The sequence below is a fragment of the Limulus polyphemus genome, unplaced genomic scaffold (assembly GCF_000517525.1).
Source record: "Limulus polyphemus unplaced genomic scaffold, Limulus_polyphemus-2.1.2 Scaffold401, whole genome shotgun sequence".
NCBI classification, from domain to species: Eukaryota; Metazoa; Arthropoda; class Merostomata; order Xiphosura; family Limulidae; genus Limulus; species Limulus polyphemus.
The window spans coordinates 367083-371956 of record NW_013666011.1 but is presented as its reverse complement, the minus strand read 5'-3'; the positions used below and the strand labels follow the sequence as shown (position 1 = coordinate 371956).

Genomic DNA, 4874 nt, shown 5'->3' with positions numbered 1-4874 from the left:
GGATTCGAACCCGCGACCCTCAGATTGTGAGTCGAGCGCCTTATCCACCTGGCCATGCCGGGCACTTCAACTATATAAAAACATTTATTTTTGCTGCACAATTAGTATAACAAATGTACATATACAAGTTTATGTTATACTAATGGACCATGGTAATGATGAAGCAGAACTGTAATAATGTGTAACATAAAGATTAACTTGCATAAAGTAATTGACAGTTTGTGTACAAGATGTTGACAATAGTATGTTAAATTGTTTTTAAGCTGTAATTTTGATAATTTTTCAGACCACAAGTATTATTTTAAGTCATAAGTTAACTGTGTTCAATTTTGCAACAATTTTTTGACATAATCAGGACATTTTCTCATTTTCAGATTGTGCTTCGTCATCATTTATTAGGCTTAATTTAAAGTTTAATGCAGAACTTGATTTGTAAAAATTTCAAATATATATGAAATTGCAAAATTTGCTTGAAATGAAAAGTAAAATGTTTAAATAATCTTTTCTTGGTCAAGGAATTATTTTTAATCATTTGAGAGATTTATTTCATTCCAATTTTAATGAATTAAAAAATACATATGAAAAGGATAAGAGACTTAATTATTGATAAAAAGTGTTATGCATTTGTAATTCCAGGTTGGGTGAAAGTTACTGTAAGTGTTGTTTCCTTTATTTGATATCATATAATTCACTTGCCACAAATGCTATTTTATGCACTGAGTCATTTAGATTTTTCATTAGGGTGTTTTTTTATTATTTTGGAATTACAATATAATTCTTTGTTCCATTGTGACTGTTTTGAATTTGTGGTAGAGTAATGCTTTAGAATTACAGTAAAATCTTGTTTCAGAAACACAACTCACCTCTCCACAGAACATATATTTATTACCTTGAGCCACTGCCAAAAGTTTTTTGTGAATGTGCAAACTTTTGAGCATATTAACATTTATTGCACCAGTCTATGATGAAGCACTCAGCAATAGACTGTAGTTTTCCACCAATAGTGAGGTGACACACCCTCCATGTACAGTAGACTTCCATGAGCTCTTATGCCACTATAACAGCTCTTTCTTTCCTTGGTATTGCTTGGTTTTAGGTGTGTTTATTTTTTGCATTAATAATTATGGAAGTTTTGTACTTATTATTTTATGTTAGTTACTATTCATAGTGTAGTGGAAGTTTTGTACTTATTATTTTATGTTAGTTACTATTCATAGTGTAGTGTCTCTTCCTTTATTTTCTTGATCTTAGCAAAGAAAGATACAAACATTTCAATCATTTCACTTAGAACATCTAATTTGAATTATTTGTTTGATTTCTTCTCCTAATTAAATTAAGAAATTTTGGAACATGTGTCAGAGTCTGTGACATGGCTTTTTTTATTTTACTATCCCCCGATGTTATTAACCAAATATGCGTAGGGTCAGTCCAACCCTGTATTGGAGAAAGAGTATTAACTGTAATTCTAAATTTATTATGCTTATTTACACAAAATGTAGTAAGCTTTTAGTAAATGTACAAGTTTGTTGCACACAAAATTTCAGATGTGTTATAAAAGTATTTTTACTCAAGATATGTATTTGAATCAGTGATGCCAGTCTGACTCAGACACTGACAAATTGGAGTGCAAGGTAATGCTCATATAATGAATTGTATCTTTAGCACCTTGAAGAGGCTGTATCTTCTCTCCGGCTTATGAACACAGTACATCAAGTCCTTGATCCCAATCTGGGGTTTTACTCCTGTTTCTATGTCATTCCCATGAAGACAGGTGATTTGCAATCTATCATTATATTATTGTTCTTAAACTAACATAAGTCTCCTCAAGACATAGAGACTTAGGTTACAAAAATTCTCCCATCATTTTCTTTTCCTTGCATATGGCTCTGTCTCTTTTCATCCCTCAGTTCAGGATTAGTGTGTGTTTTTTTTTTGTTCTGAGGTGGGTGTTCTCTCCTAAGCTGTGGTTGACTAGAGTCAATTGTTTGAATGCATGTCTTTACATTCAGTTGGATTTTTCAGTTTTGGGTCCTTGCCTTCAGGTTGGCTACAGCCTTGTGTATTTTCAGTCGACTCCTGGGGACATTTATAGTTCTCCAGTGAGCCAGCATTTAGTTTATAGGCTCACAATGCTACAGTTGAAGATTCGCAGATGGCCCATTATTCAGTTTTGCACAAGAACACACATTCATATGATAATCACTTTATATAACTATAGATCATTGCATTATAGAGAGAAAGTTTGCAATTCACTTGCAGGGCAGGGTCAGCTTTCTCCTTTACATCTTTGACACATGTCTTCTTCTTTTCCTTGCAAGTGGCTGTGTATCTTTTAGAGACTCTGACTTCGCTCCTTTCTTCCTTTTGAATGCGACCTTATATATCCTTTTTTTTTAGTGGACTCTGGTTGATCACTGAAGTATGACCGGAGATCCTCTCTCTTTTCTTGTGCCCCTTCTTCCATCTTTTCACATCTTGCTGTCCTGGGCATCTTTCTTCCTCCACCTTACTCAGACTTGCATTTGTTCACAGGTGCCTCTGTATCCAAGTGGGGTATGGTTCTGGAAACCTCTTTTCATGGCCTCTTCATATCAGTCTCCATGATGTTGGCTACTCAGTAAGCTTGACATCATCTTCTGTCTCATTGGTCTGATCATCTTGTTATGATCCATTCAAACAACTTCACTGCTGTTTTTTATATCAGCCTACAGGGAGCCACTCATTCTCTTGGCTTTTTGTCTCTAGACTTTCTTCCTTGGAACCATAACCAACACATTTGACTGTCGATATGTTATATCCTGGGAGCTTTCAACTTGGTGGTATATCAACTGTCTTGACTTGATCGGATCTTTCTCACCAGGTTCCATTTTTGTGGTCTTCAGTCCAGGACTCAGCAATTTTGGCTGTGGATACTCTGAGTCAGGACTGGTCCAATATCTGTCTGTAAGTTTGTTAATAACTTACCATTTTTTCCTTAGCTATTCTTTTTTTTTCAGCTTTTACTGACTTGTTCCGACCTTTTTTTGTGTCTCCTCTCATCAGTTTTTTTAACTTTCAACTTCTTTTGTCTCTATTCACTCTAGATGAGGTCTTGCAGAAGGGGAAGTGAATGATCCCCGACATATTTGTGGCACATTACTTACAGCATATTGCAGTTTCATCTCCCTTCAGTTGCCATTCTGCAATATTCACAGAGATTCTATAGAAGTAAGCTGTTAGTTCTTTGTTTGTTTGCAGCTCCCACAACTACCTTATTATTTACATGTATCTATATTAATTACATGATGGCTAGCATTGTCTCACAGGGAATACTTTTCTCAATCAAACTCTACAGTGAGTGGGGGGATGATAGGCAGTGTTCAGCCAATATCCTCAGTCTAGTTCCCACTGTTGAGATGGGATTTTTGTCAAGACTGCTTTCACAGTAACTATGTATTTTACCTTCGAGGCCATACTTCTGGAAAAAATTAAAAAATTACAGAACTATGTGTGATCCTGCTCTCACACGAGGCTGTTGTCTATTCTCCTTAGTCACAGCAACTCATCACACAGTCTTATCAGTGTGAGATCTTATGTTGATGCAATGATTTCTGTTTGGTCCAAGCACCTCTTTAGCACTCTCTCTACATAAATTTCTCCCCTCCATTTTCTTGTCGAAGAGTATAGGGAGAATTCTTGCTTCTCAGTCCCAAGCCATTGGGAGTTCAATATGGAGAGTTTCCTTTTAGGTGCATATAATCCCATTGGTATTAGACCAAGGTGGTGAACCCCTCATTTGGAAGTAGGGCTGGGAAGTTTACATAGAAGGGTAGTACAAGTCACCTCTTACATTATGAACCAGACCATTCCTGGTGGTCAATGCAGCTGGATTGATCTTTTGTTTACCTCAGGATACGGATCTAGGATAATTCCTCCCTTCACTTGGGATTTAAGGGGCATTTGTTACATTTCGCCCACCTTTGCAGCACTAGCACCATGCTGGAGGTTCTTTGAGACCATCTTTTTCTCTATCACCAGTATTGGACAAAGATTATTCCCTTTTCAGAAAGGAGCTCATATTCTTAGGTTCTTTATCTACACCATTTCCTCCACAATCTTATGAATGTGAGATTTTAACTCTAAAGTTTGTGGAAAGGTGATTAGCATTTTTGAAGTTAACATTTTCAGGTAATGAAAATATATTTCAGTAAGATACTGACCTCTGCACAGAATCTCCCATCCTTCCCACTTCTGGTGTGTTTCTTTTGCCTTGTCAATAATAAGCCTTTTTTAAGGCACAAGTGCTTGTGGGGTTTACTGTTTGTGGAGAATTATAGTCTAATGCTTATTGCATCATAAACTGGCACATTTCATGTTAATATGTGTAGGGGTGGGAGTGTCATTTAAGGCTTTGTGCATGCACACAAATCTTTGCGGCAGTGGTGCAAGATTATGGCTATCTGTTCTCTGGAGGAGTGAATATCTTTCTGTAATACATGTTCAGATAAGGAAAATGTTAACTTTCTGTATTAACTGACTTAAAGTTAGGTATTGTTTTCTCTTTTGACTAATTTAGGATACCATTTCCAATTAAATATAAATATGTCAGAATGTTATGTATCTTTCTAGCTAATCAGTATCTTATGAATGTGGACCTTTCTTTTAAGGCTTGTGTTACTGAAATTAATGTAGAGCAGATAATTAATGGTTACATGAAAAAATTCTGACTACTTTAATTTTTTGTGGTATTGTTAAAATATGTGTATTTGTTGAGTGTATTAAAACATTAGGATGATATTGATGGTTGTTTTCCAAGTAATTATGTTTATACTTTTTTTTCTTCTAGATGTATAACTCTTCTATGCCAAATTCAACATGGGTGACCAATATTCTTT

The 4874-nt window shown here is 35.5% G+C and overlaps 1 protein-coding gene across 6 annotated transcripts in view; it reads left to right on the top strand.

Annotated features, from left to right (window-relative positions):
• Window positions 1–4874, top strand: part of LOC106457995 (YTH domain-containing family protein 1-like) — a 50922-nt gene that overhangs the window by 29976 nt on the left and 16072 nt on the right. The window contains exon 4 of one of the 6 annotated variants that reach the window (XM_022384103.1): window positions 3084–3207. The exons of the other annotated variants lie outside the window; for them this stretch is intronic. The gene's annotated coding sequence lies outside the window, so the exon portion shown is untranslated. The remainder of the gene's footprint in view (window positions 1–3083; window positions 3208–4874) is intronic. 6 annotated transcript variants of the gene reach the window in all.